Source organism: Vidua chalybeata, chromosome 14 (assembly GCF_026979565.1).
Source record: "Vidua chalybeata isolate OUT-0048 chromosome 14, bVidCha1 merged haplotype, whole genome shotgun sequence".
NCBI classification, from domain to species: domain Eukaryota; kingdom Metazoa; phylum Chordata; class Aves; order Passeriformes; family Viduidae; genus Vidua; species Vidua chalybeata.
In genome coordinates this window covers 12,653,115-12,679,700 of record NC_071543.1, presented here as the reverse complement: position 1 = coordinate 12,679,700, position 26,586 = coordinate 12,653,115, and the positions used below count along the sequence as shown (strand labels likewise).

The 26,586-nt window shown below is 44.5% G+C and overlaps 1 long non-coding RNA gene across 1 annotated transcript; it reads left to right on the top strand.

Annotated features, from left to right (window-relative positions):
- The first annotated feature begins 6,217 nt into the window (after positions 1 to 6,217).
- LOC128795121 (uncharacterized) lies at positions 6,218 to 11,668 on the top strand. Its single transcript, XR_008433406.1, has 3 exons — positions 6,218 to 6,293; positions 10,937 to 11,014; positions 11,580 to 11,668. It is a non-coding gene; the product is annotated as an uncharacterized LOC128795121 (long non-coding RNA).
- Positions 11,669 to 26,586: the final 14,918 nt, after the last annotated feature.

The window sequence follows — 26,586 nt, the reverse complement described above, 5'->3', positions numbered from 1 at the left end:
CTTTGGAGCTTGAAGACCAGCAAGGCAAGGGGTGCTTTGGCTGAGTGCACGGAGGTTATGCAGAAAAGAGTGAACTCAGCTGCAGCTGGGGACCTCACCAGCACAGACCAGTGAGCTGTTCCTTCTCCCATCGTGTTGTTCCACTGTGGCACTCATTACTCTGGGAGGCTGAGGTGGCCAAATGGTGCTTAAATGGTGCAAGAAACAATTAGATGAATTCATGGCAGAGAGATGCAGCAAGGGCTGTTACACACCAGGGGACTTCAGAAAGTCTCTAAGCCCAGATTACTGGGGCCCATCAAAGCACCCCAGGCAATTACTGTGAGTTTATCCTGCTCCTAAGCTTTTCTGCAGACATACACAACTATTTGGTCTTAGAGACAGGGTGCTGGGCTAGAGGGACTGGTGATCAGAGCCAGCCTGACCATTCTGATAAAGCAGAAGGAGATGGCTTTAGACAACTCTTGAAGATGTGATGTCTGTAGGATCTCTTGGGTAAGCGATGTGAGCTCTCAGTGTGTCTGAGAGCTGTTTCTGCTATAAAGAACCTCAGCTCTCCGTTAGGAGACAATTCTGAGGAGGCTGGCAGTCATTCCTGTGTCCTGCTGGAGAGCATTGTGTCTGTGCTGGGCTCTGTATTGGCTCACATTAATAAGGAGAAGAGGGTAGAAAGATATAAAAAAGCAGCAGAGGATTATTTGGCAATTCCAGTGTCACCAGGATCTGATCCCAGTAGTTCAACATAATCACCGAAAGAGGAGAAAATCGAGGAGATTTCACTGGAACTGAACAAGAGCTTGACAGCTGGCAAATGCTAATGTAAGTAGGCAACTGGGAGTGTGGGGTGGAGGGAGGGTGTGTCGTTTAGCATCGCTTACAGAAGTGCCATTTAAGTCTGAAGAGAGCCTGTAGAAAACATGTTCCTTTCTGCTCAGCTCCCCTGCCCTGTCACACGTGTCTGCCTGCCCAGTCCTGCTGTGCCAGTGGGCACTCTGGTGCTTGTGGAGGTCATCTCATGCAAAGCATCTCCAAAGCAGCCTGGGTTCACCCAGGCCAAGGAAACCTGCCTCCTCCGTGGCTGGCTGGAGTGTCAGCACAGAGGCTTAACCTGAGTGGGAGCATCATCCTGCTTTTGCTGATCCACTGGTTTCTGTCCCAGGGATGGGGATGTGGAGGAGAACCAGTGGTGGTGCAGGCTGGCAAGGAGCAAAGCTGGGTGTGCAGCCTTAACACACCAGCATGTTTTTCTCCTGTGAATTGCTGCTCAAATAGTTAATTTCTTCCAGGGGAGTAAAGGCTGGTAACAGCTCTGTGTGGCTGTTGTGTTTTTTCTACTGGCAAGTTCCCTGGTTCTAACCAGTCATTGGTTTCTCTGGACATTCACCATCCAATTTCACTTGTGTCTACTGCCCCTCTGGGCTTCTGGCAGGACATCGTCACCAAATGAAGCCAAATCTCTTTTTGGATAGTGGCAAATGTGGCCATTTTTGTTTTATTAGAGGTATAATTCTCACATGAACATCAAACTCAAAGCAATGTTCTTGCAGCAGCAAGTCAAGCATCCATGCTGGTCTGTAGATGAGGTCTCCCTCAGCTCAGTCCATGAGTGCCTCAGGGTGGAGTGCACAGTATTCATCCTGCAATATCCTCTTCTGCACCTAGGAGCATTTCTCTGGCTATTCTTCCTTCCTGTACAATTAACTATTTACCACTTGAAAGCTCAGAAAATTTGATTGCACTTCAGCAAGGGTCTATGAGCACCTTCCAGAACCCGATTTTCCAAAATCGCTCCTTGGCCTCCATTTCCACCAGTATTCTCCAGAACAGTTGGACCATGTTTCATTGTAATGTCAAAATTGTACTTTTCTGTATCTAAATAATAATTTTGTTGTCTGAGGATGAGTTTTTTTTTTGATTTAGAGCTGCTGCTTTGGTATTTCCTCTCATGTTAAATATCCATGCTGGACTCTGCTTTCCTAGAGGAATAGAAAAAATAGTGAAGGTTGCAACTGCAAACCACATTCCTTTCTCATTTCCTGAATGGCATTGGGCTATTCAGAGTTTCAGAGGTATCACAGATAGAGGTCCTATCATAGACCATATGTGCCATGGGGTACACTCCAGTAATTCTCCATACAAGCTTAATACTGAACAGACAAAAGTAATGGTAAAGAATCATATTTACAAGAAACTTGCTTTGTTGACTATGTTAATAATAAAGATCTTCAGGAGAGAACATGTGGGTTTCTGTAATCCAGCCTGCTTTTGTGCAGGTTACTTTTGCTTTCCTGGGAAATGTTCAGTCTTAAAGATCTTGTATTTGGATGTTTCTGCAGGTGTCCCTGAAGTGACACCCTACCAATGATAGGCTTCAGGAGCTCGTGGGTGTGTTAATTTGAATTAATTATAGCAGCTTTGACTTGCCTTTGCTATAAAATTGACTTGCTTAATTCACCCACTAGACGTTGTCACTATTAAATCCAGAAGGTTTATGAGGATAAAGGTCTTGGGATTCTGGTGACTCTCCTAAACACTTAATCAGACTAGAGCTGAAATCAGTCAAATGTGACATCCTATGCCTGTATTTAGGGTTGATTGTCATCCATAAATCCAGGTGCATGCAAATCTCAAACACATTTTTATTTGATATTATTCTAATTTGGAAGGTATGGGGGGGTCTCTGCTCTTCTGGGGAACTGCATTAACAATGGATTTTCACTCTTTGTGTTTCCAAAACCAGCAATAAGTGGTTCTGGCAGGGAGAAGAGAGATGTATGTGATAGTTGTCACTTCACTAAGTGAGAGCCGTGATGGGGACAAATTCATCAATCAGCACGATGGCTCCAGGGGCCTGGGCTGCAGCTGGAGACCCTGGGCCTGGCAGACCCTCAGGGCACGCAGTTATCCCGTGGCAAAGGACCAGCACCAGCTGCTTTGGTAAATTAAGATGTAGCAGCACTTTCCACAAGACTTCTGAGCACTTGGGATATCCCTGTCTTGGGCATGGGGGAATAATCTTGTGCTGAGCTTGGAGGCACTGGAGCGGCCTGGACTGGGAATGCTGGTACGCAGCTACAGAGCTCTTCATATGGTCTGACAAGGAAAAAGCTTAATCAAAGGCAACACATTTCTAAGGGTTCTTTTTTACCTTGTGTGCTGATGTTTCCCTAAGGAAAATGTTATGTTGAAATAACAGTGCTGAGCTAGCAGTCTCTGTTTGTGCCTTTTAAATCTAAAATCCAGAGGGGATGGCAGTCAGTGTTCATGTGAGGAGCACATCAAGCAGGGTACAGCGACAGAAAAATAACAATTAAAATATTACCATAAGGAAATATAATTTTAAAAGGAGAGAGAGAAAACCATGGACCCTTGTGGTTAAAGATTTACCTGGGTAGTCCAGAGAGGTTAGACCAGGAGTCCTGTGTGCTTTCCCTGGGCTATGCTGGCAGGAGTGTGCCCCTGCAGATCCACTACCCTTTGTGCTGGAATAATCACCCAGCTCTTGTACATCACTGGGAAAGGTCTCCATTCAAACCTTTCACCCATTTTTTTTTTTTTCCTACCTGAAGTAGAGCAGGAAAGAGAAATGAAATTCTGTCAGCAATTCCTGGATGAGCTGTAATGTGAGGCTTTTTACCTTTCAGTGAGAATGGGAGAATTATATACTGCCCTGTCGAGCCAGGCTCCAATATCCTGCCCACACAGGTGCATGGATAATTTCTCTTTTATATTCTTAACATTAAGACACTTCACCCCAAGATTAAGACTGCTGGTAAGTCAGCTTCATTGGTGCCTGGAACACTGCACTATGTAAGCTGAATTTTTGTACCTAATATGTGGAAGAATTTTTTTGTCTTTTCACATGTGCTTCTCTAGGGTTTTGTCTTCAATAAGCTCTGAGTATGTCTGGGATGGTAATAAGGTCTGCTCCTCTTTCCTGAAGACAGCCAGGAGAGTTTCACACAGGCCATGCTGCAGTTTTGCAAAAAGCTGATTTCTTCTTCAGAGTTAAATGTTTGATGAACAAAACATGTTAATTTAAATCCAGTTGGAAATTAAATAACTCTGATGGGAGGCACAAAGTGCTATTTCAAAATAAGTAAGAGCAGTTTGGGGAACTTTCTACTGTATAGAAGGCACAGGGGTTTACAAATGTGATGTGTTGCCCCACAAGCTCTCACGGGTCACTGGTGCAACCATCTCATCCTCACAATTATCAAATGATCTATGTGGCAGGGACTGTGCATGGAAGAGATGGGCACAATCTGAACTGAACAAAAACTGGAAACAGTTTATTAAATCCTCAGGCTCTTTTGCATGTAGTAAGAAAACTAAAGTAAGAGCAAGATAACCTGTAAATGGATTAATTAGAATAACTTAGGCATAAGCTATGTTTTCCATAATAATATGTGGTGTTCAGTCAATGTAGAGTTGAAGAGTTTGGCTGCATCCTGTTTTAAACAATCATTGTGGATCAGCCTAGAATTTAAGGACAAATAAGCCATGGGGAAATAGAATCAAGAAAAAAAATTTCAATTAAGTTCACTGAAATCGAATTGACTGGGAATAGCATGGAATGATGGAATTCAGGATGGATGAGATGGGATAAATAGGTCTCTCAGGCTGCCCTTCCTCACTAAGCTCTTCTGTGGCAGGGAGGATGCAGACCTGAAAGTATATCCAGGGATAACTTTGCAGGAAGCTGTTCCAAGTGATAGCTTTCCTTGAATCTTGCTGTATCAATTAGTAATGATTTGTGGTTAGAGTAATTCCATATTTCATTTGTTGTGTTTATTGCATAGGGCATTAACATACCGAGTAATGAACCTGGAACAGCTGAGTGATTCAGCTGAGGGTTTGCTCACGTGATGGAGCTGCTTGGTGATCAATTATGTTTTTGTTGTTCAGGAAAATGCTAGTTTTTATGAGCATTCTTTTCTCTGTGTGTAGTTACAGTGGAAAGCAATGTGCTTTAAAATTATTGTATCCTAAGTAGTTGTAGAAGACCCAGTATTGAAAAAGTGAAGCCTGAAAGTTATGTTTCTTACGAGGTTTTACATTCATTTTAATCATATTATCCTTCCTTTTAAAGAACATCTCTGTAGTGGTCAAAACCCACAGAAACTGATATCATCTCTTCTGACTACAAGTTTACATGGTAAGTCATTAGATGCAGAATTTGCCTGTTTCTTTATGAGATTTAGCACCTGACTTTGTCTTGGCCTTAAGAACGTTTTCCACAACTCTGCATATAGGCACAATCCATTCCCTGCTCTGCTCATCCTTCAAACCTGTTAGAAATGCACATAAAAATCAGGTGCCACATATCTCAAGATCAAATCAAATAACCCCACAACCACATGAATGCAATTAAGATAAAGGTGTTCACAAACCCCCAACAGATTCCAGTCAGCCCAGCCAATCTCCTGGATGATAATTAATATGAAAGGTGGTTACTTGGCTGTAGTCTGTGTGTTTTATATAAAATTGTTGAGGTTTTTAGTTTCTGGTTTTTTTTTTTCTTCCAAATTACTTTTGGGTGTTTGGTGTGCATCAACTAGTTTTTTCTTGCCTTAGGAGTTTTACAATTTTGCATGTGTTTTTGGCTGTCTGTCCATGAGCTCTTGGGCAGGCACACATCCATTCCTGATGAAGATCTTGTTTTCTTTAGGCTCCCCCAGCAGCTCTACCTTTGGCTTATGGAGCTCGTGTTAATTAACCACCCTGCTGGCTGTAAGAGAAATACCCCTGCAAATCCAGGCTGATAACCCACATATAAAGAAAAACAGTGCAAAGAAAAGCTTACAGATACAGTGAAGGAAAATGCAACAAAAATTTGGTTCACAGGAATGAAGCAGTGGTTTAGCTAATGACTAATTGCCAAAGGAGCTACACATATACACATAGATGAGAAAAATCAATATAGTTGATGAATCCTCATTCTATTTTACAGTCATAGATAATTCATTTCTAATGACCCTCAGTATTTATGTGTGTGAGCATCAAATAAGAGAAAGGACACTAACTGTTCCAAAAAAATCTGGTTTATTCAGAAGATCAGAATGCCTATTTCTTATTGTTGGGGCTTTCTGAACTCTTGGAAGTGTAAGAGAATTTAAGAGAAAAATTGAATACACAGTTGAATTGCAAAAAGAAAGACTATTTTATGTATTAAAAAGTGCTTCTAATGATATCTATTTTCATAATAGTGTTTTGTGAAATGAATGGATTGGACAAAAGCACTGGTAAATCGCCTGAAACAAAACTGCCTGACACTCAAATAGCTGCTAATGGTAGGTAGCTCCTTGACTTCTTCTTATATTTCTTTCTTGCATTTAATCCTTCTCAGATCATTATGCAAAAGGACACTGCTTTGCTTAAAGGGTTATCAATGTCACCAGGCACTGGAAAAGATATGGGGACAATTTAGCCACCTTTTTGCAGATGGGATTCACGTGTCCTTTTGAGAGTAAACAGTCTCACTGAGGTTGGAAACCTTCAGAGAGGATCCCTGAAAAGGCTTTTCCACTACTTCATTGTGGTGAATCTCCCTGGGAGGGGGGGGGGTGATCAGCAGTGACCCCATCACTAACCATGCAGGAAATTTTCCATTTTAACTCCTAATTTTGCAACTTTTCCAGGGAAATTGTATTTACAGAGCGGGAGTTAAAATCTCCCTTAATCTTAACGGTATCTTTTGGCTCTGCTGCCCCAATCTCTCCTTGTCTCCATCGGGTGTTTCTATAGCAACTCCCCAGGGAGTTTTCCTGTTATCTGGGTGAAGTTAACTGGAAACAAGTAAATATACTTGAGATGAAGTGGTGTTGGGGAAGACTGATGAGGCCTTCAGAGCATGATCTGAAAAAAAAGCCGAACTATTTGCAGAACCTTCCTCACTGTAAGAAGCTTGAAGCTCCTGCAGTCAAAGATTTTGCCTAAAGTACACTTGTCCTCTGTTGTGCCAGCACAGTCCCAGGTACAGGAAAAATTTTCTGCATTAATAATAAAGCATATGGAGCTCAAACTGGCCAAGCCTAGAGGTGCCTTGCTGGGGAATGGGATTTTCACAGGCAGTTTGAGAAGATCGATTGTCCCTGTTCCAACCAAATTATAATAAACCTGGTGTCATATCTCATTAGCAGGCATTTCTGTGTGGTTTCATACTCTGTGGGTGAGATCCATCTCCCAGCTCATCCAGGGCTTGCCAGGGTGAAACAACACCTTTACCACCATCCATCAGCAGCATGGGGGGCCAGACCCAGCACCACTGATCAGAGGAGGTGGAGGATGGGCCTGGCTAAAGGGATGCTCTCAGGGGAAAGAGATCCTTTCTGCAGCTTTCTGTAAGGAGCTTGGTAGCTGTTGTGGCAGCTTTTCTCTGAATGAATAACCCAGATTACACCGAGTCAGAAGGTTTGTGTCCCAGTTGAAAGCCCACTCGCTTCACTCCACCTCCTGCTTCCAGGCTGTGGACCAGATTTCTCCAGGCTGGTGTTGTAGCTGATATTAATGGGCTTTTCCTTTGCATTTTAGACAACCATAGACCAAGCTGTTGGCAGGCCAGCAGCTATTTGAGAGCTGCCAGACCTTTGCTAGACAGTGAGCATCTCTCTTTGAGCTTGATGAGTGTTCCTGTGGGCAGCTGTGACCTCCTGCTGCTGTCACCCCAGGGAATGGAAAACCTGCCTCCTGTGCAGCCTGAGCTGCAGATACCAGCCAGCTCCTTTCCCTGCTTTAATTTTTTGGCTACCAGCCGTGTGTTGCTTATCATTGGTTCTGATCCCTAAAGCTGAGGTGCTGATTCTTATCTGCAGCTTCAGCCGGGCTTAAATCTTTATCTTCACTCAGTGAGTCTGAGCGCTGAGTGTGCAGAGACATTATTAGATTATTAAATCAATGACACTCAGGTTATTAGTCACACTCATCCGCATTACCTGACACTGTAATGACGTTCTATTTTTACTTCCAGCCTGCTAATGTCCCAGAGGTACTGAAATTATGACCAGAAAATTAATTTCTATACATTTGAACAAGAAATAGAAGTATCGGAAATAATCCCACATCAACAGCATAAATCCTAATGGAATTGTTCAGAAAAGCAACAGGGAAAGGGAGAGGGTGGAGAATGGTGTCTGACATGAAGCCTTCCCTCTGTGCTGCCATGCCAAACTCTTATGGGTATGATGGTTGCTAGTAACTGGGCCAGACTATTTTAGCTTGCAATTCATTTGGGGCAATTAGGACTTCTGAGCTGGCATTAGTGATTTTCCTCACTCAGCCAACACTTTCTTGCAGAATCCCTCCACCAGGATGATGCAATAGGCTTGTTTTTCAGGCGTGAAATCAAACCCTGTAAACAGAAAAAGGCCAGCACATGGCAAGATGTTGTTTACATTTTCAAAAATGACTCCTTAATCTCAAGCAAATTATCATCCCAGTCCCCAGGCTGAGCTAAGAAGTGAGGTCCAATCTGATGACTCTTGATGATTGAATTTGGTGTTATTTCTGCTTTGCATGACTAACCATCTGCAAGCTGGGAGGAATTTGTTAAGGTGGAAAAATACCATGGGAAATGCTCGAAGTCCAGCCACGCCCTTGCACAGCAGAGCAGCACTGGCCTCTTCTCGCCCCAGAGAGATGCAGAATTGTGGCTCTGAGGGCTCTGCTCCTCACTTTGAACCCCTGAGTGGGAGCTGCAGGGGGCTGTGGCTGGGGGGTGTTCCAGGGTGGCTGGGCAGGGTGCTGCTATGGGGACAGATGCCCGAAGGCAGGGGGTGGCTGGAAGAGGCAAGCTCTGCGGGGGTACCGCAGCGCGCAGCCAGCTCTCAGCCGGCTGGGACAGCTTCTCTGGGGAAAACAGTGGGGAGCAGATGGTGAAACACCCCACAAGGGAGAGCCGTTCACACCCTTTCCCCATGCCGCCCACAGCCCCAGATACATCCAAGTTCCCCGAGCTTATTGATTACCAGGCACAAATCTCCATATTGCTTAATTATAACTTGGTTTTAATGCACGTCTTCACGCTGTATTTATTTCATGTTGGCAATTAATTCCAAACTGCTCGCTGTGCCAGAAGTGGTGAGCAGGGTAACTTTCTGAGATCTTTTGCTGAGCAATTGCCACTTTAAAACGGAGAAATGCATGCAAGTATGGGTGTGGGAGTAAGTATTGGTGGTACCTGCTAAATACATGTTGCAGGATGCTTTTGAGAGCAATGTTTGTAGTAGAATTATAATGAGCTGAGTTGTTTAGGTGTAATTAAAAGATGGGAGTGAGAACTTGCATGGAAATCCTTTTCTCTAAGCTTTGGGAAGCCTGCTAATAAGATATAAACATTTAGCAGCTCAGCTGGAGTATGGTGTGCTCTTTGGTTAAACATTAAAGGGGCATTGTTGAGTGTTTTTAATTAATTAGCTATGTTTTAAATCAAATCGATTTGGAGGAGTTAGGCTCAAAATTAATGTTGTTTTCACCTGGTGGGGAATGTCCTTTAAATTATGAACATCTTAAAGACAATGAAAATTAAAAATGCCTTTAAGAAATCCCATCCACATGGTTCCCTTTTCTCAGAGAATGGCCAGTATTCTGATGTTCTGGCATTACTGTCATTGCTAGAACAGTAAAATTAGAGTCTTTTAGGCTCTGTCTGCTACAACCAACACTTACACATCTCCTAGATGTGCAACACCCATGTCAAACCTGGCATGTAGAATCTTGAATATACTGTTTTCCTTTTTTATTAAGACTTATCATGGTGCAACTTTCACTACCAGGTAAGGAAGGTGGGCAAGAAAGTCGGTTTAATATGTTTGCTGAACACAAGTGGGATGTGGATACTGTACACTCAGCCTCTGGTATCTGTGAGATTCCTGCCCAGTTTTAGCCACTTTGAGTAGTGGGACAGAAATCTCAAGGTTTGTAGAATTCCTACAGGTGTTGTGAAAATTCACAGATAGGACAGGGAGAGTCCAAAAGAGTGTCTGCACTGAAGGGAGATGGAGCAGAGTGAAATCCAGGGGAGAGGTGATAGAGGCAATCCAGTTCTCTGGTTTGTGGGGGAAAGGGGTTTCTATTCTTCTTATTGCTGCTTAGGTGCCTTGTGTTCGATTTGGGTGGGGGGAATCAACACAAACTCCCCATGACACAATAGGCTGTAACTGCTGGAAGCTGTTATGTGCTATTATGCGAAGCCTTTACAGTCTGTTGAGTAAATAATCTACAGATTAAAGCTTTCTAAGTACACAGTGACTTGATAGGTAACCAAAGAAGCCATTACAATATGTCATGTCAATAAGAGGAGGATTAAGGTCCCTCACACTTGCTGCAGTGACAGAGTCTATCTGCTGCCAACCTCTGTGAAACAAAAGCCATCACCTTTTAAACACCCTGCAGTGCAGTTGTGCTCTGGGGCTGGGGACCAGTGATTTGGACAGGGACAGCTGCTTCTGCCCTCATTTATTGCAACCCAGGGATGCCTGAGAAAATCAGGGATGGTGTTCTGTCTCCAGCCTCCCCGGCTCACCTGCTCCTGTGCCTCGGGTGGCTGGAGCCAGGCCCATCTGCCATGGAGAAAGGAGCAAACCAGTGAGCTGGGAGTAGCTCCCAGTTCTCTTTATGTAAATAAAGCAGTGTTTTCTTTCTGAAATCTGGGAGCAATAAGTGTGCAGAGGGCTGTGCTATGAGGCAGCAGGACAGGAGGATGTAAAGCCCTGTCAGCCCATGCAGGGGGAGGAATCAGGGTGCTGGGTGGGAAGCCAAGGGTTTTTCCTAAGCCCAGAGAGATTTCTGCCTTTCTCCCTTGGACATCTGCCCACCTACTCACCACCCTGACCACCCAAATCTCCTCTCTCTTTCACTGCTCCCAGCTCAGAGCTTCCCCAGTCCCAAGGGCACCCCGGTTCCTTGGGGACCCTTCCTGAATCTCCTTCTTTTGCAGGGACCTCCTGGCTAGGGCACATCCAGCATCCTGCCTCCCCCTGCAGCATTTAATTACTCCAGGTTTCCAGTCGCTCTGGTGAGTTTAATATGAGCTATGTAAATTCCTCCCAAGAATGATAGGATTTTGACAGCCTGATTTGCCTCGCAGGCATCCTCAAACCAGCTCATTTTCTCTTCTCTGGAATTTTTGAGTGGTCGGGTGGCATTTGATTATCATTGGCTGGCATATCTGAGCTCTGGGGTTGAGCATAAAGATATTTTAAATTTAATAGGTTTAAGATGTCATTATTTCCATGCTGATGAATTTATACTTGTAACCAGAGAAACTTAGAGCATTTAATGAACTTATTTAGATATCATGGTGCAAGCTTTAAACCCAATCCCCAGTATAAAATTAAATCATGTTGGATAAAAACTAACACCCAGAAGCAAAAACTGAACTGGGTAAATGGACGAATTTCAAAAGACAGAATAAATACAGATATAAGGCACCTAGGGGACAGATTTACTAAGAGTTTTTGCACTATTTTCAATGGAGCTTGTAATAGCATAAAAGTATTAAATCTGATTTACTAGAAAGGATTTGTATAGTATTTCACTGCCTGTTTCCCAGTGCCATAGCCCCTTCCCATCTCTCCCAGGTCTCTAACAGGAACTCTGGACACAGCTGAGCACTCATTGGAGTAGGATCCAGCTTTGCTGAAGTGCTTGCAAGCAGCCAGAGAAGAAAATAATGCAGTCACTCAGTGATCCAACAGGATTAACAATGTGATTGTCTGAAAATCAATTCTCATTCCAAACAGGTCAGTATAGAGAAGCCCTGCCAGGCTGGTTGGGAGGTGGGTGCTGAACGCTCACCTGTGGGACACTCCTGCCCACCTGCCCCGTGCTTTAGGGCTTGGCTTTGCCAAGGCAAGTGTGAGATCTCCTTCCCAGCTTCCTCATGCCAAGGCTTTTATCAGAGCCTTTAAAATCCTACAGACTTTCAGAATTTGTGTGAAGGAAATGTCCCACCCAGAAAGGGAGAGTTCAGTTTTCACCATAGTTGGCCATGTCATGTGGGGTGATCACTCACAGACCAGGTTTGGAAGTACCATAAGTGTCTTTTTTTTTTTTTTTTTTTTTTTTTGGGGGGGGGGGGGGGCAGACACCAATTAGAGAGACCAGGTGAGGAGGATCAGATCTTGATTTATTCCTGAGGACCCTATTTGAGATGTAAGTACTGATGAGCTGCTCTACTACTGTCTGTTATCAAATTCAGCATCCCTTTGGAAAAACCATCCTACCACGGATATATTTCATTTTAAATGAAGAAGCTGGAGGAGAATGAGGAAACAGATTTAGATGAAATGGGAAGGAATTAAATTAAAAAGTTTAAAATAAACCAAGACAAGTGACCTTTACTATTCTACCTACAAGCAGAGATTGTCTATTTAATGCTTCCAAAAGCAGGCAAATGCACCAGAAAGCAGCCAGCAGGGCTGAAGCACAGAAGAGAATCACTGAAAGGGCTTAATGGGACTGGATTTTCACAAGATTAATCTTCTATGGACTGATTACACATAGGAAACAAGGGCTAGGAAAAATGTCCTATATCAATTTTAACAGTGTGTGGAAATTAGAATAGCAATCCTGCAGGTGCCTGTGCTGGACACTGTCAGCATATTCCAAAATGACCTGGAACAAAGAGACAAGTAGTGAGATGGTGAAGTTTGCAGCTGACACAGATTTGTCCAGAGTAGCCATACCTAAAGCAGAGGTTTGCAGAAGGATCTTACAGAAATAAGTAGCAGGGTGATATGAACTGGCAGGTGAAATTCAGTACTGATAAGTGCAAATTAATGCCCTTGCTAAAACAGGTCTGCCCACACACCCAGAATGATGAGCTTTGAATTAGGACTTGCCCTTAAGCAGGAAAATGTGCTGGAGCCTTTGCAGCTGCTCTTCTCCAGAGGCTGGCACCATCCTCATGGCCATGGAGAGGATGGAGGAGGGCTCCAAGAATGAGGAGCACCACCATGCCAAGGCTAAATCCCTGCACACCCACACCTCTGATCCTGCCTGCAGGTCTGGTGACCCATTGCAGAAAGGCTGCAGGACTACAAGAGGAGGAAAAGGGAAGGCAAAAAATTTTGGACATAGGAAACAACCTCTGTGACCCAAAAAGCTCCATATGTTCAGGGCACTTGCTTGGAAAGGGCATGACCAAAGGGGACGGGGGAAAGGCCTGCCCCATCCTGAGTGATATGAAGGTGGATAGGGGTGGTCACTGCTTGTAATGCAAGAGGGAGAAATACAAAGGCCTGTTTGGGGAGGAGAGGGCTTGTTTATTTATTTCTTATTTTATTTGGAAGTGCAGCACTCAGCTCAGAGTGTGTCCAGAGGAGGGAAACCGAGATGGTGAAAGGCTTCAAGGGCAAGACTTGGAGGAGGACACTTGGTTTGTTCAGCCTGGAGAAGAGCAGGCTGAGGGAAACTTCACCACAGCCTACAGCTTCCTCAGTGGAGGGAGAGCTGCTGGCCAGTTATAGGTCAGGAGGAAATGTGATGAGGCTGTATCAGAAGTTCAGGAAAGGAAAGGCTTCTTCACTAGGAGGACAGTCAGACCCTGGAACAGGCTCTCACAGCACCAGGCCTGTCAGAGTTCAAGGAGCATTTGGAGGATGCTCTGAGCTGTGTGATTCAGTGTTAGGTAGTCTTGCAAGGAGCAGGGGTTGGACTCGATGACCCTTATGGATGCCTTCTGATATTAATCTATGGAATTAATCATGATCAGCATGATCAGCAGCCAGTGAAGTGCATCAACAGTTTTCCATCAGAATAGTTTCCTGAGCTACTTTCTGTTGGAAAACGCTGATTCGATGGTATCAAGATGCTCTGTGGGGACACATCAATGCCATCAAAGCCAACTGCAGAAGCCAGACATCTGCCTGGCCTCCTTGCCTGCTGCCCAGCTGGCTGCCTCTCTGGGACAGCTGGGTCCCTGCACTGCAGCCAGCAGCCCATTTGATTTTTCTTTACTCCATCATTTTTCTATTTATATTGCATTTTCCCCCTACATTTCCATCTTTATATTTTATATCCAGTGTAGTTACAGCACTAAAAAATGTTCTGATGTTGCCCATCAGAACATCAGGTGTCAAATCTAAGTGCAAGTCACTCAATGAAAATAATTCATATTAGCATTTAAATGAGTTTTAAACACTCATTTTGTGGGATAAAAATATACAAAAAATAAAGAACACATACAGTAAAGAGCTGGGTTTGGGTTTATTTGTATATGATACTGTTTCATGTATTAACATGAAATCATAATTTCTAATGTACAAAGGTTGAGCCCATGAAACCAAAATGATACTTTAAATACATGATACTCAGGGGGCTAAATGGAAATGGCATTTTTGTAGTATGCAATTTCAGAATTTCCCTCCCTGTGCAATTTCAACATTTTGCAGTGTTCGGTTGCTTCGTTTCACAGATGTTTCCATAAAGAAGAGGAAAGACAGAATGGATGCTCACCCTGTTTCAATGAAAATACCTGTTCTCAGCCTGAATCAAGGGTACTGTATTGCACAAAATGATGAGCCAGATTTTAGAGAGGTGGAAAATTCCATATCTGGGGTAAAATGAGCAAGGAAAGCCCTTTTCCTAGTCAGCACTTCACTAGTGCAGGAGTGGGAAACTATGTAGAATACCCGTCTTTGTAACCCAAAGTGGGAAGAAGTCAGAAGAAATAGGTCACTTTGTGACCTGGAATGATTTCCAAAATTTTTGTTTTGCCTGTGACAACTAACACATACAGCAGAAACCTTCCCTAGGTGAATTTTGCCCATGCTATGGATTGCCTCTGGCTGCTGGTGGTACAAGCTCCCCCATGAGATCACCAGCTTTTGCTCATAACTGGATAAGCCACCCCTTTTGGAAAGGCTCTGCGTGCTCATTTTGATTGGAAAGGCCTAAGTTTGGCCCATACAATCGCATGAATGATTTGAAAGGTTGATTTAGAGGTTGTTTTTCTGGAGAGTGGGTGATGCTGGAGCAAGCTAGTGCAACTCCTGTGTGCAGTGAGCTGCAGGAGAGCCTCTGTCTGCTGTCCTCCGTATGCTTATGAGACTCCTCTGCCCTCAGGTGTTGGTGGTGATGGAGATGGTGTTTCAGGTCATATATGATAAGCCACTACACCGTTGTCCCCAGAGCTGATGCTCACCACCAATATTTTTCTCTTTCTGGGGCAATTATTTTCAATAAACTTGAACAATAGGCTGAGATAACTTCAGCACAGGGAGCTGCTGCTCCATGGGCCACCATTAGCAATTAAAATTAGATGAGCAATTAGCCTGTGAACTTGGCACTTGGACGACTGCTGCCTCAACAGCTGCAGGTACAGCCCAATGTTCATGGGGTCAGAGCAGTGCTGGTGGGATGGGATGCAGTGGGATGCCCAGAGAAAGTGCCAGCATCAGTGAGGGGACTCCAGGATATATAATGTTATTTATTATGCCTTCAGTTGATTTTTCTTCTCCCCTTCTTCATCAGGGCACTGGAAGGAACAGGAACATGATATCTAATTTCGTAATTTTCCTGTCAGCTTTCTGGTTTTCAAAATGATTGCAGCAGAAATCTATAAAATGAGGATGAGGGAAGCAACCTTAATACCATTGTAAATCTCCAAAATGGATGCAGAAACACAGTACTCAAATAGGAGTAAATAAAAGCAAGGAGAGATTCATTCCAGTTTTCTCCTCTGTAAACCTACTGGCAGCTTGGAATTATTCAGAAAACAACATTTAACTGAGAAAAAAAGGAACCCTGTAAAATAGTAAAGATTGTACCGTAAAGCTAAGCACCCTCCATAAATCATGGCTGGGAACATTGCTAAGTTATAGGAACCTGCAGATGGCTGTCATTAAAGGGAAAGAGCCTCTCCCAGCTTGGCTGGCCGTGCTGCGTCCTGGTGTACAGCTACAAATCGAGCTGCCTTCATGGGGGAGTTGCAAAAGTGGTTTTAAAATAGGAATTTCAAGCAGGAGCAGTATGAGCTGTTCAGCAGGACTCAGGCTTATTGCAAATCCACAGTGGTAATTTCAGGCCTGATTTACAGGGGATTCTAATAAACCTCCCCTATTTAAAATGATACGACAATAGTTGATCACTAGTGCCTGTCTGAGGCAAGAAGAGAGGGTGTGGGGCACGGTGCCTCCAGTTCCAAGCCTGGCATTATTCCATCATAAACCAGTACAACCCCTGCCTGTCCAAACACATGAGGGCTGCTGGAGCAGGGTAAGCTGCTGGTCCTGTCTCGCAGCTGGTGTTTGGGAGTGAGTCAGGACAGACCAGTGGGCTCCTTCCCTGCTCTGAACACATTCCTGTGTGCTCACCTGAGGCAGTGCTGTTATTCCCTTTGGGATGAACTCGTCTGGGGCTTCAACTCAAGAAACAGCAGGAGAGATGCTCAAAACAAGCCTGCAAGGCTGAAAATAGCACACACCGGCTGCTGCTGCATTCAAGATAAAGATGTCACCAGGTGAGCTCTTTTAGGATTATATATTAAGCCACACCATGACGTAGCATGAAGACACTCCACAGCCCCAAGCTGAGCATCGCAGGTGTGCAGGGATGTCTGTGCCAGTGCTGAGCCACGGGGTGCTGGGGGGTGCTGGGGGGAGCTGGGGCTGTGTTGGCTCCCCGGGAAAGGCTTTGCCATGCTTCCCAGAGGAAAGATCACACTATCTGCTCTCTTGCCAGAGCCTCTGTGGAGACTTAATCCTAAACACTACCCTGAGGCACAAGCACTCCCTGCTGTGGTCCTACCCTGGGAGGTTCAGATGTAGGTATGGCAATTAACATAACCCAGCATGTAACAAGACCTCCAGGAACTTACCCTTCTTTAGAGGCTGGAAATGTTTTGCCCCAGTCAGCCACACTTACCAGCGTTCATGGTTTTTCAAGGTTTTTCAAGGTCACTATCTCTAGGATAGACAGGAGCCTTTCCTGATACAAAATGGCACAGCAGCTGATGGCATTGATTTTAAATATCCCCCACATCCAACCTTCCCATTTTTTCTTGTATCATTCTGACTTTCTCAGCATTTCTGCAGGACCATACCTGCACGTGCTGGCTCAGGCTTGCTGGGCTCACTGCCCACCAGGCCAAGGGCTTTCCCAGGTGCTAGCGAGACTCCCTGCAAAAGCTGTAGTCAATGATTTCCAAAAATGCGACCAGGAGGAACTGGATCCCATAGTATTATTTTTCTTTTCTGTCTCTGGGTGAATTGAAGAACTGCTCACTGCATCTTTAACAACTGTATTTAGCTCCTTGTCACGACCTCCTTTGTACATCAGTAGAAAAGGCATCACCAGCAGATGCAATTTCTTTCAGTGCTGGAATTGTATTTATTTTACTGGAATTGTACTCCATTTGTCTGGTGGCAAAGGGACTGAGCAATTTATACTGGCAGCACTGAATGTACTGAGATTGGCAGTGCTCGGGCACTCATGGCTTGTTACCCAAGGAAAGTTCAGAGCATACTAATTTATCCCACCACAGAGCAGCAATACAAGAACTGTACAGATGGTATCAATCAGTCTTACATTAGTAACACTGTAAACATTTTTTAAGATGGTAAAAGATCCAATATATCTGCTTTATTCTGTTTCATTGTGAGGTCCAGTTCTTCCTTTCCATCATACAAACAACTTCCAGGTAATGGAAGGGATATTGCATTCGCTATTCACAAATCACAGTTTGACCTATTATTTGTAATTTTCAGTGCCTGCCTTCTTATGCAGTGCTCATAAAATGAGATTAGAGTGATTTACAATAGTGAGAAATGGAACAAGACTAGGAAGAGATGTGACTCATTAGACATAATCCTGAGGCTGTTGGAAGGAGCCTGCTTCACTCAGGAAGATGTGCTGTGATTTTCCAAACCAGTCTAGGGGACTTAGATGTACCTTTGAGGGCTTTCAGCACTGAAAACATGACCCAAAAAACCCACCAGCCCTGATTTTATCTTTTATAGAATCAACAAATAAATTCAGATTGAAAGGTCCCAAAAGTCCTGTCCGACAACTTGGTCTTCTTCGTGATATTGTTGTAAAATGGTGTCCTTTAAATACTGTGTCACCAAGCTTTTCAAAATGAAAAAGATATTTTTATGTGTATTCAAAATGGGGAAACTATACTTTGGGTGTAATTTACAGTGCTTCAAAATTATCAATATTAGTTACGACTTGACTGCTTAGCTGCTGTATCTGGACTTAAGAAAGAGCTTACTTTCCTAATCCAAACCAAAAATCATCTGTCCTGTTACCAGGTATGAATTGGGCTTCACCAAGCAAATTAACAATAAATAGGGAGAATATCCAAGGGCTCATTTTAATGAGCAAGGAAATGAGCTCCAGCAGAAGCCAGTCCATCTCCTGGAGTCATGGATGCTGTTGGGAACAGGTGGCTGGGCTCCTGTTGGGCCATTTGGAGAGGGCTAATAGCCCCTCTGGTTTAGTATCTCCTGCTGCTCGGTTTTCTCTTCTTGAGCACCCACATATTTCTGCCAAATTGTTTAGTGCATCTCCCTAAAAAAAAAAAAAATTGCTTGTCAAGAAGCAGTGCTTGCTTCTACTCTCTTGCAGCAGACAGGATCTGTAACAAATGACTCACATGCAATAATTACAGTCTATTTCTCCCTATCTTGCATTGATTATTCAGATGTGGAAAGAATAGCTCTCTCTTGAATTAAAAAAAGCTCTGAAGACCCAAACAGTGGATCGCTGATTTTATATTTTTCTGGTTTTCCCCCATTTCTTTGTTTTTCAAGTAATGTTTACAGACATGGAATACTGAAGAGATGAAACATTTATAAACAAAGCCTCCTGTCAGAGTACTTGTAGTTTATGTTTGCTTAAAGGACAATTTTGTGTCACCTCTTTGTATTTTAATAGTCAAAATAAATTTTGCATAATAATTCAGCTCCTCTCTGCTGCCTGTAATGACTATCTGCATTTTTCTGATGGATGTTTGTATTTGTTTCCTATGATTTACATGACCTGACATCTCATATAATGAGCTTCCCAGCACAAATGCCATTTGTGATACTCCATGCAGCACTAATCTATCATTTGATGACCTTACAAGTGCTGGGGTCATGGATTCAATCAGTAAAATGTTTCAGGGTGTAATTAATTAATTTCCCCCTCCCCACTGTACAACAGTTCACTTAAAATTTGATGAAAGCGATGTTTTTCTGTAGCACTTCTCCAATACATACAGTTTGTTTGTGCAATCAATCACGCTAAGTTGGGGAGTTCTTAGTATTCATGGTTTTGTCTTGCTCGAAACTTCCAAATGTTTATTTTCCAGCATAATTTAATAGTTTAATTAACCAAAAAACTGGCTACTGTACTTTTTAAAGTATACTCAGGCTGTGATTTAATGGCATGGTTTTGTCTTTTCTAAAGCTGGGCTGGATTGCTCCGCACAGGCTGTGGAGCTGGTTGGACTGTGAGTGACACTGCTGAGCTGGCTGTGTCCCATGTCAGCCTTTCAGGACGCTGCCACTGTGGCCTGTGGCAAACCCTGATGGAGCTGCTGGCTCTCTGCTTTAGGCTTCTCATTAAACAAAAAGGGAATTCTGTGGTCCTGGTGTCCAGCATCCTTTGCCTGCACTCGTGTTGCTTAAGAGCTCACGTGGATGTCAGGAGGGAGGGCTGTGGGTGATGGGATTTTTCAGGCCACCCTCTGGAGGTGTATGGCTCTTTTCTAGGAGTCCGTGTGAAACAGCCAGCAAAAGATGAGCTTAAATTCCCTATCCTGGAATTAACATCTTAGAATCATAGAATCATTCATGTTGGAAAAGACCTCTAAGAGCATCGAGTCCAACCCTTAACCTAATGCTGTCAGGTCCACCACTAAACCATGTCCCTAAGCAGCACATCTGCAGGGTTTTTGAACGCTTCCAGGGACAGTGGGCAGCCTGCTCTGATGCCTGACTGCCCTTTCAGTGAAGTACTTTTCCTAACATCCAATCTATCCCTCCCTTGGTGTAACCTGAGGCCATCTCCTCTTGTCCTATCACTTGTTACCTGGGAGCAGGGACTGACTCCTACTCATCAGCAACCTCCTTACATGCCATGCTTTGTGGAGTTTTCCTAATAACAGGAGCAGGTGTATTTTTGTGCATATGCAGTCATCTTTTCACTTAGTAATGTGAATTTCTAATGTACAAGTGGCCCTGGAACAAAGTCCTCCAGGACCCTCTTGAGAGAATGAGATGTGATCTTTGCCATCAGCACTCAGGGCTAAGCCTCTGAGGCAGCTTGGAAGGAGCAGAAAGCCCTTGGTGGCTTTGAAATGAAATGCCTTAGATGTTCTTATTATGTTAACAAGTTTTCTTTTATCCTGTCAAGGTCTTAGGGAACCTTTCTTTGACCATTAAGGCAAAGCAAGACAAAACATGCTGAAATTGAGAACTGGATGCTTACAGACAGAAATCCTATAACGTTATGATTCAATTTCTTTTCAGATAAATATGGTTGTTTTTGCAATCATGCAATCCTGCTGCTTGGCTCACTGAAGCTCAGGAAAGAACTTGGAGGGAGAGAAGACACAGACGTGAAGGAAAACATAAAAATTGAGACAATATTACAAATCCACCTGACAAATTTGGTTTGTAGGAGGCACAGATAATTCTTTAAGGAGCAGCAGCCCTTTAGTGCAAAACACTCGATTTTGGAAATAATGCTCATGGTACCTCCCCTAGTTTGGTGTCTTCTGTAAAGGGCTACACACACATATTGGATGAGATTAGGCTCTAACCCAGTTCCTGCTGCTGCCTGTTTGCTGGACCAGGGTGGACATGGCCCCCCAGAAGTGTGGCCTGTGATGGAGGAGGCTTTGGGAAGAAGGGATCATGGGGACAGCCTGGGATGTGATTCCCTGACATGGCTTCAGTCACTGCTTTCACAACTTGCTAGAATGATCTTTCTCACAAATTGTGTTTTCTTTCCATTGTTTTGACCACAGTGTGGGTAGTAAATCACAGTGCTGCTTGGTTGGAATAATGGACCGAAGTGGTGTGGCAATGTGCTCTGCTCGTAGTCTGCAGCCATTGCTTTGATGGAAAACAGGCAGGGAATGCAATGTTCCAATGTGCTCTGGGCTAGCAGGTTAGCCCCATGCAGCTCCCCAGCGTGGCTCAGGTCTATTAACACACATCCTGGCATTTGCAGAATTAAGGCTTAATGTGATGTTTTACTGGGAACTGGCTGTGTCCAGCACGAGACATGGTCAGTATTGAGAATAACACAGGCATGCAGGTCTGCTGTATAGGCTATAGCCATTGCTGCAGTGCAAGAACTGCTGCTGCTGCTGCACAGGCTTCTTGCAGTGGTGTTTGGGGTCTGTTAGCTGTGGAATGTTAGAGGTCAGGAAGGACCAGTCCCAGCAAAGAACTAATTGCCTGGAGCAAAATTTCTTTATAGTGAGAGAGTATAGAAGTAGTATCTGAAACTACAAGAAAGTTACTGTGCTTTTTTGCTATATCAGCAGACTTTAATGAAATTTTAAGGGGGAAAAAATTGCTTCTTTGCTTAAAGCATGGGCTGTGTTACTAATCTCTGCAAAGGAGTTTTATAATTGAAATGCTGATGGAACAGCAGCTCTACTGACTCAAAGATGACCTAACAGTGTCTAACATAAGCATATATGAAGCTGCATAATGCTGTCAGGATCATAAGACTTCTGGATAATGCAGGCAGGTTGGAAACTGGGGGTTATACTCTTACTTGAATTCAGTTTCTTTTAAATAGTTTTTCATGATTGTTATGGCGTCTGGTTTCTGTGTGACACCGTAAGGACTCGGACTGTCTCACAGGACACCTGCTGCAGTATCACGGCCTGGCTCCCGGGCAGCAGCCGCCGTAGGTGTCCCGGGTAGCGCTGTGCTGATGAGGCGCAGCCTGTCTGGGCCCTCGGGATAGCTCCGAGCCACAGGCAGCTTTAGCGAGCACTTGTGAAGTGATTTCAGCTCTCAGTGACTTCAGCTCTCAGTGATTTCAGCTCTGTGCTCGCAAAGTGCCTCGGCAGACGCAGGGAAGGAGAGAGGTGAAGGCTGTGTGGAGTTCTGCGGAGATGTCTTTATTGGCAGCTTCTGCAAAGGGTTCCAGTGACAGCTCTTCCACTGAACTGGGCAATGGTATGGGTCTATATAGGCTGTTGGGGGATCAGGATTTGTCCTATCACTGGGGTGGAGGAGAATACGACCTATAGCCTTACAGAGAGATAACAGGGGTCTGATGTGCAGAAGAGGGGCAGCTCTGTTCCACTCATCATGACTCTGCATTTCTTATCTTAGGCGAGTGACCACCATGGAGGCCTTGCAGGGCCTCTGGCTGCTACACTGCAGGCTTGTCTTTGGGAGGCACCTGGCATGGCTTTGCTGCTTATTGGGAATGACATTATCCTGTGCTGTCATTTTTATGAAGAAATGACTTTTGAAAAGAAAAGTGATTTTAGTACTTATATGGACAATGTCTGTGGTCTCAGGTGAGTAGCTGGCCTTTAGGAAAGACAAGGGTGCTCTTCATACTGCTCTGCTCAACCTCTCAGCCAAACTGTGTGTTTGAAAGACAGTTTCTCAGTCAAGTTAGTTTGAGGGCCTCTGAGCCAAGCCAGGAGCTCAGCTTTTCCCAAATTATCCCAGTCTGCATATTTTATTTTGGGGTTTTGTTCTAGTTTGCTGGTTTTGCTCAGGTTTGCACAGCCCTAAGGAAACCAGGACCTTGCCAGGCTGGCACCCTTGGGGAGACCTGCTCAGATCTGCTCTCTGAAATGCAGACATCTAATGCTAATTTTTATTCTGATTTGTCTACATTTTTCTCTTCCTGATGTTTTAAAAAAAAAGGCAACTGTGAAGAAAGAGACATATAAATTACCTGTCTCAGCCTGTGCCTTTCCACGTGTGTTTCTGATGAACACACACCAACATGCCTTCGTTATCTCCCTGTTTTGTACCTACCTGTCAGATATGTAAAGTAACGCCAGTATCAGAAAATCTCATCTTCTTTTTCCCTTTGTTTGAAAGTAGGTGAATGGATAAGCGAGGTATATATATAAAAGCACTGTAAGAAATAGCTTTGGGTTTTTAAACTACAATTTCCTTCTCCAAAATGGAAATGCCAGTGTTAAGCAGACAAGAAATGCATTGTGCACTCTTGCTGCCTCGTGTTTTTCATCCAGGCACTGTGGAAACTTTAGGAAGGTAAAGAGGAGATGGGGCAGAAACCCATCTTGGAAGGGAGAGCTGGGAGGCCTCAGGGAGCACCTGGCTGGTGGGAAAGGCAGGAGAGGGCACTGCACAGGCAGGCAGAGGCTGCCATGCTCCTGCAAGCTTTGAAATAATGCCAATCATTGCTGGCATTGCCAGCTTTCCACCTTGGCTGTTTAGACCTATCACTTCTCCTTAAACAAAGCTCATGTTTCATTTTCCAAGTGGATGCATCTCCGTGTAAAGGACAGTGCAGGGCAACCAGACCTTCTGTGGTGCCACAGAGCTGCCTTGCTCTCACTGCCATGGTGTTTCCCCATGGAGAAGTGCTCTGATTTGGACTCCTTATGGGTGCTCAAAACACTCTTCCTTAGAGATTTTGAGGAGCCATCAATGTCACAGAGACCCACATTTTGCTGCTGTCTCCTGATCCTGAGAGCTTATGAAAAGTGATGTCCTGGTTGTATCAACTGGTTTAATATTTTTACTTTATATTTGTAGTACACGCAGTTCTTTCTGTGCCTTTTAAATGTTACATTAAAATACAGATTGCCACTAGCTTTAAGGAGTTAAAGCACAAAAGCACCTTTCCTGCTTTTTTCTCCTATTGTGAGGAATTCACAAAGCTCTCAGGGAGGCCCTTGAATTATGGCTCTTCCTCTTCCTCATGATGCATGGAGAAATTAAATGTATTATTAATCTGCCCACTGTCAGAGATCTATGCTCTCTCTCTCTCTGTCAGTACACAAGGAGACAGATTGACAGGAACAGCAGACATATGCAGAATTGCCTTGCGTGTGCTCAGGCTGGTGAATCACCACATGCTCGGGGTGATGAGATGCTCAGTTTGAAGGGGGTTATAGAGCCCTGAGGGGGTTTGGAGTAGGAAGGAAACCATGATAAGGTCCTGGATAACACGGTACCCTTCAGATGTTTGCAAGAAGCTCTTTCCTTAATTAAAAAAAAAAATATTTTTTTAAATTAATTTTTTTCAAAGCCTACTGGTTTGAGGACAGGTGGCTGCACCACATTTTCAGAGGGCTTTGGAGAGCAGCCTGTCTGAAGTGTGTGCATGCAGTGCCTGCAGGGAGGGGAGGGGGAGTGGGTTGGGGGCAAGCCCCAGCACTTGGTGGTGATGCCAGGAGCAATGTGGCCTTAAAAAGCTCAGGAAAAAGGAACTGAGCTGCTTGGTGTGTGCAGAGCAGCACGGTGCCCCTGCACACCCACCAGCTGTACTCCTGCCAGGACTCAGCCCTATTTTTGCTTCAGACCAAACAGTGTGGCTCCGTGCCACTGCCTACATCTAGGAGCAGGGGGTTGAGTGTGATGGGGATCTCACAAGGCCTTTGGAGAGCACGAGCCAAGGCAGGAATCAGCAGCCATGTCTCCAGTGTGACTCAGCCCCTGTGGGATGGATTCATCTCTCCTCCGGGGAAGCCCGGCAGCGCAGAGCGCAGCAGCACACGCCTGTGTCTTGCCAAGGCTCCTGCTGAGCTCTGCCTTGGCTCCCAAGTGAGGAGGGATTTCGTGAGGATGTGTAAGCATGGGCTTTCCCACGGGGGCTGTGAGGTGCCTCACCTAAGAGGAGGAGTTTTGCTCACCAAAGAAAGAACCTTGGAGAAGCAGGGAGCCACTTTCTAAGGTGAAAACCCATGGCTGGAAGGTGAGACCCAAATTGTCACAGCTGCTGGGTGCCCCTGTAGAGAAGAGAGCCCTTGGCTGTACTCTGCTCAGACTGTCCATATTCCTTCCAGCTTGAGCTGCTGGGATGGGGTGCTGGCACTGCCCAGTGACATCTATGGGTGTCACAGCATGGGGGTGTTGTCTGCTTGCTCTGCTGTCCTTCTTCCTCCCATATGGACTAGGGTCCTCCATCTATGCCTAGCTCCAGTGAGAATGTTCTCACTCTCAAGTGATACTCAGAAGGAGCTGATTTCATATTATATCACTCAGCTCCCTTGGTGGTTTGATTTTTGCAGCTCCCTCAGCTTCACTGCAGGGATTTACAACTTCTAGAAAGACTAGATTTATCTTCAAGCAGTATATCTCACCCCCCTACTCCCACAGATTGGAATGTTTTCTGTCAAAAAGCCTCTTGGAGTGTCTGGGTGTAAAGCACTGCCATGCCATGGCAGAGAAGGTTTCCACATGTGTCATACCTACAATGTGCAGCATAATGGCAAGAGGCATCCAGGGATCTTTAGCATCTCCCAGTCCTGTGTAGCAGAGATCCTGCCACCTTCTCAGCCCTCCCCTTTGTCATACAAGAGTTTTAGCTTGTGATTCTGGGTTCCAGGCAACAGGAAATTTTGCCTTTCCTGGGCCTGAGGTTCAGCACAGGACAGTGGCTGAGTTTGGTTGCAGTGGAGTTTGAAGAGCCAGGAGTGGTGTTGTGTCTTGCCCGCTGTGTACAACCCTGACCAAGCAGAAGGGAGGGAGAAAAGCTGTGCTTGCCACGTGAATCGATAATGGCGCTTTTATGGCTCTGTTTTAGTGGTTTTGTGCTGTTGTTATTCTGCTGGTGCTTGCTTAGTTCTGTTTAGTGCTTAGTGAGGCTGTCACACTCCTCAGTGTGTGCAAAGAAATTGCTGTTTTCTTCCAGAAGTTCCCATCTGTGTTTCCACCTGATTTCTGAACCCCTTTGGAGGACGGTCAGGGTCTGTTCCCCTCTTGAGCACCACAGGGTGCCGAGAGGGAAGGTCGTTTGTATTTGTATGAGCAAGTTAACAGTCTGGAGACATGTATTGATGCTAATTGATTTCTTGTCTCTTTTCCATGTCCAAATGATCTGCTATATCACTGCTATAAATATCAATAACCTCCTGGATGAAAAACATGGCACAAAGTCGTAGCCTTGTTGCTGCATGTGCAAAGGGCAAGAAGAAACACCAGCTGCTGATCATCTCGTAGGTCACGTACACTAGAGTGTCATAAGAGGCAAACAAAACTGCTGACCCTGTGCAAACTGAAGTTTAGAAGGAATGCAACATATGAGGGATGTGAGAACATAGCATGACTTGTTATGAGCTGTCTGGAAGCCCTTTTCAATAGGTGGGTAAGGGTGAGAAATGCCTGGGCTTTAGATGAGACCCCTCTCGATAGTTTGGTCTGCTCTGGAAATCCCAGGGAGAGGATGGGTCCTTCCACTGAATCTTGCATTAAACCAGATTTCTTGTGCTTGACCAAGAAATGACCTGACATCTCTTGAAGAAGAAGCTCCAAGTGTTAGGGACTCACCACAGCCTTTGAACTGGCTGATAATGACTGTACCTATTTAAAATAGCTAAACACCACACAGCTGCTTGCTTAGCACCCCAGCAGGATGGTGGGGAGAGAATTGGAAGGGGTTGACATGAGAACAGCTAAATAATTTAAATATAATAAT